This window comes from Protopterus annectens, chromosome 16.part0, assembly GCF_019279795.1.
Source record: "Protopterus annectens isolate FY-2018-M chromosome 16.part0, PAN1.0, whole genome shotgun sequence".
Classification (NCBI taxonomy): Eukaryota; Metazoa; Chordata; order Ceratodontiformes; family Protopteridae; genus Protopterus; species Protopterus annectens.
Window position 1 is genome coordinate 788,656,669 of NC_056750.1, and position 13,758 is coordinate 788,670,426.

Genomic DNA, 13,758 nt, shown 5'->3' on the forward strand with positions numbered 1-13,758 from the left:
CGGTTACCGTTGTCACCTCACAGCAAGAGGTTCTCTGGTTCAATCCTTGGCTGGGGTGCCTTCTGTGCGGAGTCTGCATGTCCTCCCTGTGGTCCCGTGGGTTTTCTCCAGGTGCTCCAGTTTCCTCCCACATCCCAAAGACATGCTGCAGGTGGATTGGACACTTTAAATTGGCCCTAGGTGTGAGTCAGTGTGTGTGTGTGTGTGTGTGTGCCTTCTGTGGAAGGTTGGGCACTGGGCTGGCAACTCGACACTGTCAAACTCTACTGCCAATCATGAGCGGACAGGTGATCTGCTGTGGTGTCCCCTAACTGGGAAAAGCCGAAAGAAAAAGAAGAAGATATTTGCATCAGTAATTCTAAAACTGTGGTACGTGCAAGCTATAGAAAGATTTGATCTTACATTTACATTATTTGTGACATAACTAAATTGATCCTTAATCTGTATCTATTACAGATACAGAGATGCTAAATGTTGTTCAAATATTTATATATATTACGCAAGTTTCATATTTCTCTTTAAATATATTGACAAGCAAACAACACAGATACAGCTACTAAGCCTCATATGAATACTCACAGATGAATGAACAAAAGGATTCTGACAGTATGTGCGTATCTTGAGTGATTACTGAGATATTGGAAGTTGTTTACAAAACAACTCATGCTTACAACCTAGTTGACATTTCTGAAAATGTCACCAAAGCAATAGGTGAAAGTAAAATAGTGCACACCATATACTTCAGCCTTGGCTAAAGCTTTTGAAACACCCCCACTCAGGCATATTAGAAAAGCAGAATAAACAGGGAATAAACCCTTATGTCACGTGCTGCATTGCCAACTGTCTCACAGATGGTACACAGGAAATTAAAATAGGACAAGTTACCTCTACAAAGAGAACAATTACTGGTGGAGTACCTCCAGGGTTCTGTGCTGGGACCTCTCTTGTTTTGTATTTTACCTTTCTGAAGTAAAACCCAATAACAAAGGATTATGGCTGACTATGTTTACAGATGACTGCTAACTAGGAGCAGTCATTGAATCTCCAAATGACTTTCCTTCAACATCAGTGAAAAAATAGTTGAAAGTACTTTACAGCATGTTTTGTATCAAAGCCAGTAAAACCACAGTAAGCACATTTGTCCAACACAACTTCATCAGACTGAGCTCAAACACAAGAAACGATCATTACATAACTGTCACATATCATGTTTATTGACTTTAATCATCATCATTTTATCAGAAAATCACAAATTATATGAAGAACAGACTGAAAATATCAGACAAAATCAGGGATACAAAATCAGAGAGAATTAGAAGTTATGTACTCACCATATCGTTCCATCTGAGTAGGTGTATTCATTTGTCTGCAACCTGTGGGTTATGGATCCGATATCGGATCCGAACCGGCATGGTTTACCAGCTATGGATCCAAGCTCTCAGCTCCTCCCCTCACCCATAATGACCTGCTCTACCCTCATGACCTCAGATCGAGTTTGCCAACAGCAAGAACACCCTGAAAAGGGTAACACAACATATGCAGGAAACTGAAAGGCCAGGGGGATAGGAGGGCGGGATGGTTGCAGACAAATGAATACACCTACTCAGATGGAACATTATGGTGAGTACATAACTTCTAAATCTGAAGTAGGAGATTCATTTGTCTGCAACCTGTGGGACAGAGTCCCCAGCTACCTGAATCTTGGGGCCATCATGGAAGGATATTCCAGAGCACCGCGGAGCCAAAGGATGCTCTACCCCTAGATGCAAGATCCAACTTGTAGTGGGAAATAAAAGTATGAGATGAAGCCCACGTGGCTGCTGCACAAATATCATCTAGAGGAATCCTAGCCTTAAAGGCTGCCGAGGTAGAGACTGACCAGGTTGAATGGGCATGTACACCCTCCGGTGCGGGCCTTCCTGAAGCTTGATAAGCCAATAAGATACATTGTGAAATCCAGCGAGATAGTGAGACTTTAGAAATTGGTTTGCCCAAATTAAATTTAGCAAAGGAAATGAACAACTGGTCGGATTGCCTATGACCAGCCGTCCTGTTTAGATAAAATCTAAGTTGCCTGTGAACATCTAAGGAGTGAAGCTTGTATTCACCTTTGTTTTCATATTTTGGAAAGAAGACAGGGAGGTTAATGGATTGATTAATGTTTGCTTCAGAAGCTACCTTAGGAAGAAAGGACGGGTTGGTCCTGAGGTAAACACGGTCCGGATGAAAGACCAAGTAAGGAGGTTTAGCTGATAATGCTTGAAGCTCTGAAACTCTCTTGGCCGAAGTAATGGCTACTAAGAAGGCAGTCTTGAACGACAAGAATTTCAGATCTACCGTAGCCGCCGGTTCGAAGGGGGGGGGGCGGTCAAGGCCTGGAGAACTAAGGAAAGGTCCCAAGAAGGAACTGCTTGTTTTACAGGGGGCCTGAGAAGAAAAGTACCTTTAAGGAAAATCTTACACAACTTGGCCGACATCAGTGGATTGGAGTCATGACCAATGTGATAATGGGAAATTGCCGCAAGTTGTACTTTGACCGTGGAACTGCTGGCACCAACGTTAAAAAGAGTGGTTAAGAAATCAAGCACCAAAGGGAGAGGACCTGTGAAGGGGTTTAGGCCTTGCCGCTCCGCCCACAATGAAAACCGTTTCCACTTGCTGCAGTAGACTTTCCTAGTGGATGGCTTATGAGCTGCCACCAGGATCGCCTTAACAGGGGACGAAATACCGGGAGTCCTGATCAAGAGTGGAACTGGAGCAGCCAAGCGGTCAGCTTCAGGTTGTCCAGGTTCGGGGGAGATAAGCGGGATGGATAAGATATCAGATCCGGAATGGGATCTAGAATCCAAGGAGGATTCACAGAGTGAGACCTTAGGAAGGGGAACCAGATCTGTCGAGGCCAAAACGGAGCAATGAGAATCATTCTGCACCCCAACCGAGAGGCTTTCTGAAGAACTTGGAGCATCAGAGGCAAGGGTGGATAAGCATAAAGAAGACCGGGTGGCCAAGCATGCACCAGAGCGTCTCTTGGGGAACCTCTGGGAGGAGGTATTAGAGCGAAAAAACTGTCGCACTTGGTGTTTGAGGGAGAGGCAAAAAGATCGCAAGAAGGAGTTCCCCACCGTGCGAATATGCGTTCCGCTACTTGAGTATTGAGAGACCACTCGTAAGGGGTGAGAATGGTGCGACTGAGTTTGTCCGCCAGGATGTTGGACCGACCCGGAATGTGCATTGCTATGAGAAAGCGGTTGGTGGAGATTGCCCATTCCCAAACTCTCATGGCTTCTCGACAAAGAGGGTAAGACCTGGTTCCTCCCTGCTTGTTGATATACCAGACAACCGACATGTTGTCTGATTGAATCGCAATTGTTCCCAAGGGAAGAAAGGCCTGAAGTGCTAGCAACGCTAAGAGCACTGCTCTCATCTCTAGAACGTTGATATGCAGTAAGGTCTCTGAATCGTTCCACGTGCCTTGGACGGTCCGGCCTGCAAAATGCCCCCCCCACCCGAGGCGGGAGGCATCCGTGGTCACCGTGGCGAGAGGGGAAGAAGCACAAAATGGGCAGCCTCCGTGGAGATCTGGAGAGTGAAGCCACCACAGGAGGGACCGCTTGCAAGCCTTGCTGATCGCGATGGGATGATGCATAGGAAGAGCAAGATACGACCACTGTACTAGGAGTGTCCACTGGAGGATGCGCATATTGAACCTGGCGAGAGGAAGAAGTGCTATAGCAGCTGCCATGGACCCTAGAGCCCTCATGACCAACTCCGCCGGAACTGAGCTTGAGTGGAGAATGGCCCGCACCTGGAGTTGCAAATTTTGAACTCTGTCCGCAGTGAGGAAGGCTTTTAAAGTCCTTGTGTCTAACCTGGCACCTATAAAATCTATGAACTGCGTGGGTGCTAGGTTGGATTTTTTTGTGTTTATAGTGATGCCCAGACGGGGAGCAAGATGGAGAAAGGAGTCTCATGCCGATAGTAGTAGATGCCTTGTTGGGGCGGTAAGGAGCCAGTCATCCAGGTAGGGAAAGACCTGTACCCCCTGAAGCCTCAGGTGGGCCGCTACCACTGCTAATACTTTGGTGAACACCCTGGGGGCTGTGGTGAGACCAAAGGGAAGGACCCGGAACTGGTAGTGACTGGCTCTCAGCCGGAAGCGGAGAAACCTCCTGGAGCGCCTGTCCATTAGTATATGGTAGTACGCATCCTTGAGGTCTATGGAGCACATCCAGTGATTTTCTCCCAGAAGGGGGAGAATAGACTGCAGAGTGACCATTCGGAACTTCTCCTTGGGAACTGCCAGGTTCAAGAGTGAAAGGTCTAAAACTGGTCTTAGATCCCCCGTCTTTTTTGGCACTAAAAAGAACCTGGAGTAGAACCCTGATCCGATCTGGTCTAGGGGGATGGGCTGGATGGCTCTTTTCTTTAGCAGATGGCCAATTTCTGCCAAAGCGGCCTCCCACTGACCGGGTGGAACATCGGGGAGGGACATCAATTTTGGCAAGTGATGAAAGGGGATACGGTATCCTCTGGATATGATCTGGAGAACCCAGCGGTCTGATGTTATGGACTCCCATGCCGCTAGGTGCTCCAAAAAATGTCCCCCGACTGCCTCCAGAGTGGAGCAGCCAGGCAACCCCTCAGGGTTGCTGCGCGGGCCGTTCAGAGAAGGGTTCTCTGGACCCGAAGTTTCTGGGAGCCCCTCTGCCTCTAGGGTGGCGTCCTCCCTGTCCTCCTCTGCCACGGAAGGACTGGTTGTCTGGAGCAGGCTGGGATTGCTGCGACTTCCGGAACCACATCTTCTTCTGACCCTTTTGGTTCCTAGAATAGGGCCTCTGGGGTGCAGAGAAGCGGATTCCAACGGCAGACAGCGTCTTCCGTCCTTCTCGCTCTGGGTCAAAGTGTCGTGAACAGTTTTGCCAAAGAGGGCAGAACCATCGAAGGGGGCGTTCGCAAATGACGCTTTGAAGGGCTCTGAGAAATCGCAATGACGGAGCCAGGCCTGACATCTAGTAACTAGACCTGCCCCTGCGGCTCTAGCGGCGCCTTCCGTAGCATGGGAGAGTAGCCGCATAGAGGTATTGGTAACTGACCTGAGAGTGGCCATGCGGGTGGAGTGCAGCACTTTGTCCTCCTCCGACATGGACTCTGGGGGGGATGCAGCGTATTCTTTAATAAGATCGCATTGCATCCTGATCACATGTGCCAGATAGTTCAGCGCCCTTACCGAGAAGGTCGCTGAACTAAACATCCGCTTCCCCAAGCGGTCCATCATCTGAGACTCCTTGCTCGGGGGATGGACTGAGGGACTCTCCTGAGCAAGTTCCCTCTTGGTGGCCGCCGCCGTCAACATGGCATCTACCGGAGGCCCCTTACTCCAATGGGCACAGTCAGCCGGGGGACTGAGAATACGGTCGGGCCTTTTAGGGATAGGCTCCACAGTGTCCGGTTCCTTCCATGCCCTGGTGGTAATGAGGTCCACCAGGGGGTCGGCAGGAGGGGACACCCAAGAGGTAGACGGGCCCGCTTCAAATGCCTCCAAGAACACGGACTCATCCGAGGAAGACTTCGGGGCAGACCACCCCTTATGCGGAGCATTACCATCATGTCTCTAAATGAGACATCCACGGGGATTGACCGTGGGGAGCCTTTCCCTTCCTACAAAACCTTGTCTTCCGTGAGAGACTCGGGGGAGTCAATGTGCCTCCTTTTGCACGTATGCTTGCGAGGAACATCCTCTGGGGGGCTGTCAGAGGACTCCTCGCAAACAGTAACCTGTTCCAGGGGAACAGCTTGGGGCACAGGAGCGGGCTGTCCCAAGGGCCGGATGGTGGAAGCCTGACCCAGTGCAGAGGGAGCGCGGGACGGAGCCGAAGCAAGTGCCGGGGGTCCGGAGACCCTCAACAGGGCCCTCTCCACTACATCAAAAACCGAAGGGGAGCCGACCTCGACCAAAGGATCCGACAATCGGCTCCCCCTTGGAGTGGATCAGAGCCGGCGCCGAAGCGCTGGGATCCAAAGGGACAGTGCGCTCCGACACAGACGGCGCCGAAGGAGCACTGATCCCCCCGGATCCGAAGCTCGGATCCAGGCTCCGAGAGGTCGGATCCGATGCACTCGAGGGCAGGGTCGGATCCGAAGTACCAAGTACTATCGGCGCCGACCCACCCCCGGCTCCGAAGCTGCTCGGCTCCAACTGCTCCGAACCCGGGTAGTGGGTCGGAGAAGGAGCAATTGGTTTGAAAAAAGGGGTCGAGCTCCCCCCCAGAGGGGGGGGGGTCAAGAGCACTCCCATCTGCATCTGGGCCTGGATGAACCTTCTCATCATCCGGTCCAGATCAGCATCTGACAGGCTATAAGTTGATCTCGACGAGGCTACCGAGGTAGGCCTTGAGTGCCTCCTCGATAGCCTCGACGGAGATCGGGTCTCCTCCTCCTCAGGTCCCGGTGAAAAACACACTGGAGACCGGAGCCGAGGAGGGGGAGAGCCAGCAGACAAGGAGGCCGGAGGAGAAGCCCGCTTGGCTGGCGGGGCCGAAACAGAGGTCTCGGCTCGCCGCTTATGGTGCTTCTCCCTCCGGTCCTTCTTCCTAGCTTCCCTCTCCTCCGAACCACTACAGGGAGGTTGAGTCCCAGGAGGAGGAGGGGGAGTCAGAGAGGGGACAACCGTGGGAACGGTTACCCCCAAAGGAGCGGAGGCCGGAGCCGAGTCTGGTGGCAAAAGACCCGCTAAGACAAGCTTGGACCTCCGCTCCTTCAATGCCCTGGGGTTGAACCCTGCACAAATGGAACATCCAGATGTGAGGTGTTCAACCCCCAGGCATCTAACACACCGAGTGTGGCCCTCAGCTGGGGAAAGCTTATGGCCACACTCGGAGCACTTGGAAAATACAGCTTTGGGCTGCTCAGACATCCCAAAAGCAAAAAACAAGGTTACTAAAACTAGTTAAAGTAAAGTAACAAAACCACTCAACAGGCCCAAACACACACTACGCTACCAGCGAGGGGAGGGATAAGTAAAATTAAATTTTAAGACACTAAAAGTATAATAATAAAAGGGAAACCTACACTTCCACACAACTTTCACACAGACTTTCAAAAATAAGCACTTTAAGACTAAAAATTTCACTTAGCTGGAGAGCTTAGAAAAACACAATCTGGTCACCATGCGCGGCAAACGAGATCTAAGGTCATGAGGGTAGAGCAGGGCATTATGGGTGAGGGGAGGAGCTGAGAGCTTGTATCCATAGCTGGTAAACCATGCCGGTTCGGATCCGATATCGGATCCATAACCCACAGGTTGCAGACAAATGAATCTCCTACTTCAGATCTGAGAGTTATGCTCTCAAATTTGGGATCTTTGTCCAGCCAGATTAAACTACCTGCAAGGAATTGTGATATTGAACAGTTTTTGACAGTCTGCTATTGTGATATGTATAAAACAATGGAAGATATAATGTCAGAAAAGAATATATTTGCAGAAGTGAAAAACATTTTTGCTTTCAAGCTTTTCTGGTTTAGAGCTGCAGAAGTACAACCATCAGTAGATATATGGTTCAAGTAGATCATCTTGGAATTGCTGTGCGTAAAGGAAATTCAGCAAAAAAACTGGAGGCCTTGAATCAAGAAACACAACTGAATGATTATTGCAAGTACATTAGCTGAAAAGTTTGAAGTGATACTGCGTGCAGCACATATACTGTGTGATACTGTATGTTGCTGGGAAAAAAGCCATAAGTCTTTAAATGCTTTACTTTTCTTGAAGTGGAAAAAGATAAAATATCAGCACTTAGAGATAATTTAGTAATTATTGCTAGCTCTGAAGGAATTGACCATTAATTAGAATTTTGTTCTTTAAAGAAAAACACAAGGTTCTATAGAGGTAATAGACAGCTATCTTACTGAGATGAAGAACAGAGCCAATGACTGTGAATTTCATGACATGCATGATTCTCTAATGAGGTACAGAAGCATTTATGGCATAAGAATTGATGAAACATAGGGCAGGCTATATTAAGAAAATGAACATGACTTTATCATAGGTTCATAGGTTCATAGGTTCGTACTAGACTATCTGCCCTAGGGCATTTATAAGCCTAGCCAGAGTGTGTGTGGCTTTCACCACCCCTTAGGATGAGAATACTACGCCCTTTTAGGGTTTAGTTTACTGTGCCTCTGTCTAGTAGTGACACAGAGATGACCCCTGGGGTAAACCTACGATCTCCCATCCACTCGTCGAGATTTCTCTTGAATAGAGTCAGTGAGGGGCTCTGCCTAACATGGACTGGGATTCTGTTCCAGAGTGTAGGGAGCCTTTGGGTTATGAATCTGTCCCTCCAGCACATCCTATTTATTTCTGTGTTGAGGTTTAAGTCTCTTGTTCTCGTGGCTCTGATGGAATTGGATTTTCTGAGGTGGAGCATGTCCATTAATTCTGGATTGGACATGGCCTTGTATGTCAGGCACAGATCACCTCTGAGTAGGCGGTATGCGACTGAATAGAGCTGGAGTTTTTTCAGTCGGGCAGCATATGACATATGTTTAAGACCCTTTATCCTCTTGGTGAGGAACTTTTGGGGTCTTTCCAACTGCTGCAGGTGTCGGGTGAGATACATCCCAAATGGGGCATTGTACTCAATCATTAGCCTGATAAGAGAAGAGTACAGGGGCACAATGACCTCTCTTGATCTAGATGTGAAACCCTTCATGATAAGGTGGGCAATATAGAAGGTCTTCCTAACCACTTTGGCAATGTGAGTGTCAAATGAGAGGTTACTGTCAACCTGGGTCCCTGATTACCTCTTCTGTACTTAATGGATTTCCACCTATGTGGTAATTTGTCGGTACCTTGTTTTTCCCAAAGGGTATGACTATACATTTTTTGGCGTTCAGCTTAAGGCCATGGCTCTGGCACCAATTATCTGTTTCTATGAGGCCTCTCTGAAGGATGTTTGTGTCCGCTGGAGTATCAATTATGGCACCCAGTTTGCAGTCATCTGCGAACTTTGTCAGCCACAATCCTCCTATGTTTGCCTGTACCTCGGAAAAATAAATGCCGAACAAGAGGGGTCCCAGGACTGAGCCCTGTGGGACACCGCTTGTGACTGGCTTAGAGTCTGACATAGCGCCAGCAACTCTGACCCTGTGGGTTCTGTCCTTGAGCCAGTTTGCAACCCATCTTGTGACATATGGGTTTACATTTAAGCTGGTGAGTTTGTCTATGATGCCCGAGTGGGGTATTGTGTCAAAGGCTTTTGCAAGGTCAAGGTAGGCTGTGTGAACTGCCTTACCCTCATCAATGGCCTTAGTGACTGTTTCAAAAAAGTTGACCAAGTTCAAAAGGCAGGATCTGCCCTTGACAAAGCCAAATTGGGTAGGATCCAATGTCTGTAAGTCCCCAATGTCTTTGTTTATGAGTTCCATAATGATCCTCTCCATAGCTTTGCAGACCAGGCTCGTCAAGCTTATGGGGCAGTAATTTCCAGGGTCCGTAGAAGCACCGCCCTTGTGAAGTGGGACCACTGTTGCCGTACGCCACTCTTTGGGTACGTATCCTGTAGTAAGGCTAAGATTAAACAGCAGCCTTATGTGTGAGTTTAGTTCCTCTTGGAGTTCATGTAGCACACAGCCTGGGACACCATCCGGTCCCATTGATGCTGTGTTTTTAGCTTTAGAGAGGGTGGCTCTCACCTGGGCATCTGAGATGTTAGGGAGGCTACACTCTGCTGGGATAGTTATTTCTCCTTTTGGGGAGGGGGTAGAAATTTGCACTGAACCTGTCTGCCAGAATGTTGGCAATGTCAGTGGGTTCAGTGTATTTTGTGTCATTTTGGACTAACTCTGAGCATATCTGGGAGTTTCCACCCAGGTTTCTAACATAGCTAAAGAAGGCCTTGCGATTGTCTTTTGTGTCTTTTGCGATTTTTCTCTCAAAGTTGGCCTTGGATGATTTTATGAGTGATCGTAGTTGTTTGCTAGTACTGATCAGAGATGCCTTCCCTTTTAGGGATTTTGCTCTGTCATGTAGTAGCTTCCTCCTCCTGTTGTAAAGTTTGTTTATGGCTGGGGTCCACCAGACCGGCGCCTGCCTTTGGGGAATGGGTCTTGGTTTTATTTGGGATTGCATGATCCATGCATTCTTGAAGGTGCCCATAGAAGGCATTTGCAAAGGATTCAGCAGTGTGGGTTGTGGTTTCCACTGGCCCAGGGGCCTTGAAGGATACCACTTCAATCTTAAGAAGTGTGAAGTTTGCTTTTGAGAAGTTCTTCACTGTGGTCTTTGTGCAGGGGTGGGGCGGGATGTGGATTTCCAGTGAGATTAATTTATGGTCTGATCTTACCAAAGAGGATATACTTCCGGTGTGGAGCATTTTGTCCCCATGTTTGTGATGATCAGGTCTAGTATATTGTCTCCTCTTGTGGGAATGGTGACTAGTTGTTCCATTGCATTTGAGTTTATGAATTCTAGGAACCTTTGGGCTAGGGTGTTGGGGCTTGAGTAATGTTCCCAGTCTATGTTTGGGTAGTTGAAGTCTCCCAAAATGATGGTATTTGGAGAGACATTCATACTCTCCAGTGTCTTCAGAAAGGCTGTGTGGGGTTCCTGAGTTTGAGAGGGTGGTCTGTAGCATGCTACAAACTGTAAGGCAGTTTTGTCTATGGTTAGTTGCACCTGGATAGTCTCAGATGCTTTGTGCGTTGCCACTAACCTGGAGGTGTGGGTATCTTTGATGAAAATGGATACTCCCCCTCCTTTTGTGGTTCGGTCCAAGTTTTGGGGCCAGAAAGCATGATATGAGGTAAAACCTGATAGTGCTGGGGTGCTCTCAGGAGCCTTGAACCAGGTTTCAGTCACTGCACAGACATCGATGTTCTCCATACTGAGGAGGGCTTCGAGGGCGTGCATCTTGAGGTTTTGACTTCTGGCATTGAGCAGCATTATCCTTAGTTTTTTTCCACTTGTGTTTTCTAGGGCAGTAGGTTTGTCATTTGAGCCTTGCCTAAAAAAGGCACTATGGGGGTGGCAAGAGCCTTGGCCAATATCCGGAAGCCCAGGGGTGACAGGTGCAAGCCATCCCTTGCGAAGCAGCATGGCTTGTCAAGCATGTCATCCCAAGCAGACAGACATTGGATCCCCTTAGAATGACACCAGTAATTAAGCCAATTGTTAAAACTGATCATTTTGTCTTTGTACTGTGGCATCATTCTTGGTGAGGGTAAGATGCTGTTCAGGGTCAGGGTCATACCGGCCTGGGCTACATAATCAGAGAGCTCCTCTATGTCTCTTTTCATGTAGTCCAGGGAGGTACGTCTCAGGTCGTTCACACCGGCATGTACAATGACTGAGTCATATTTGTACTTGCTGTGGAGTGACCTGAGTGCTTGTGTTATGTGGCGGATTCTAGCTCCTGACAGGCAGCTTAGTGTGACCTTTTCCTTGTTCAGTCTGGTGAGCGGGACGTCAGTGTGTCTGACTATGGAGTCACCTATTACAAGTGTGTCTGGCATGTTGTTTGGCCTTAAGGGCTGTAACTGTTTAGCACACTGACTTTGTAAACTATGTGTTGCATGTGCTATGTCTTGAGGTGGTGGTTGCTTGGGTGTCTGCTTTGGAGGCCTCTGTTGTTTTGGTAGATTTTTAATCAGCGCCTCCGAGTATGTTTTTGTGTGTTTATGTGTTTGTTTTGCAGTTGTGATAGTTCTATGTGAGACTGGGTTTGTGGTGTGCGTGGTTACCTTCTCCTCCTGAGTGGTCTTGCCAGTACTGAATTGAGAGAGCTCAGCCTCCAGTTTGGCTATATAGTTGCATCTCTCACATATATTTGTATTTGTTGGGAGGAGGAGAGGGTTGTCTGTGTACATGAGGCAATTGTAACATTGCCTCAAGATTCCCAGATTCACCAGCTGAACAGGAGAGGACGCCAGCAACTCACCCTTCGACATGCTAGAAATAGTGAAAAAGATTGCTGTGTAACTGAGTCAGAAAGGACCTATAGGGAAATGGGTACTCAACAGAATTTAGGTGAATGAAGTACTTTCTTTTGTTTAAGAGTGCTTTACCTGTGTAAAAAATGCTTTAGGAGCAAGTGCTATGCTTTTCAGATAGAGTATAGGCTGTTTAGATTGCAAGTAGACAGTTCTAAGGGAAAAATTGAACAGCAGACTTGGCGGAGCCAGAAAAAGTTTAACCTTGTTTAACCAAGTTTAACCTTGTTTAACCGGCGCTGCGCTATGCGACCATAAAAGCAGTGCAAATGTGGATTTTAAGCAGTGAACTACAAAAGAGCTAGGAATGGTCCCAAACAACCAATTACTACAGCTTCTTGTGCTGAGGTCACTTCCCCCAAGGACAGGTAGGCTGCTCAAGGCTCCCCACTCCCACTGGTGAGCAAAGAAACTTCCTTCTATCCAAGTAAGGTAATGGACAACACAGGAACTACACCACAGCCCAGAATACAGCAATGCCTGTATACTGGTCTAAACTAGTCGAGAAAGGCGGGAAAACAAGGATTATTTGTTTGTTTGTTTTTTTTTTTTTGTAGAAACACACAGAAAATGCAGAGACAGTGATAAATTAGTTACACAGGCTAGCACACTTTAGTGGGCAGCCTCCACAGTTAAATTAAACAAACAAACAAGCAAACTTTCGATTAAATTCGACTAAATGTAACTTTAAGTGCAGATTTTAAAATAAATGCAGTAATCAGTAAAACAACAGTTCAGGCTAGTTCAAAGTAAGCAACAGAAGCTATTTCCAGTGAAAAAAGCAAAGATACTTAAATCCAGAAGGTAGTCGCTTTTTCGAGTTCCTTGCTGCTAGGACCACTCTGTAAACCCACGTGGAGCTTGTCTGAGCAGTATAGCCAGAAAAAAATGCCCAGAGGCAGATTTTAAGCAGTGAACTACAAAAGAGCTAGGAATGGTCCCAAACAACCAATTACTACAGCTTCTTGTGCTGAGGTCACTTCCCCCAAGGACAGGTAGGCTGCTCAAGGCTCCCCACTCCCACTGGTGAGCAAAGAAACTTCCTTCTATCCAAGTAAGGTAATGGACAACACAGGAACTACACCACAGCCCAGAATACAGCAATGCCTGTATACTGGTCTAAACTAGTCGAGAAAGGCGGGAAAACAAGGATTTTTTTGTTGTTGTTTTTTTTTGTAGAAACACACAGAAAATGCAGAGACAGTGATAAATTAGTTACACAGGCTAGCACACTTTAGTGGGCAGCCTCCACAGTTAAATTAAACAAACAAACAAGCAAACTTTCAATTAAATTCGACTAAATGTAACTTTAAGTGCAGATTTTAAAATACATGCAGTAATCAGTAAAAAAACAGTTCAGGCTAGTTCAAAGTAAGCAACAGAAGCTATTTCCAGTGAAAAAAAAGCAAAGATACTTAAATCCAGAAGGTAGTCGCTTTTTCGAGTTCCTTGCTGCTAGGACCACTCTGTAAACCCACGTGGAGCTTGTCTGAGCAGTATAGCCAGAAAAAAACACCCAGACGTCCAAACTTTGGATATGGGCAGATTGAGTATAAAAATGAAATATGAATCAAATAAGGCACAAATAAGAAATATAGGCAGGATGCATCGTAAAACTAATAGATATAAAAATATATACATGTGTGAATGAGTATCCAAAATGGAGGCTTAGCTGACTGCACACTTTTTAATTCAAGGTTGCAGTAGGTGCTGCTATAACTGTGGAAAGATGAGCTGTCCTAGATTTAAGCACACTTTCAGAATTTATGCTAG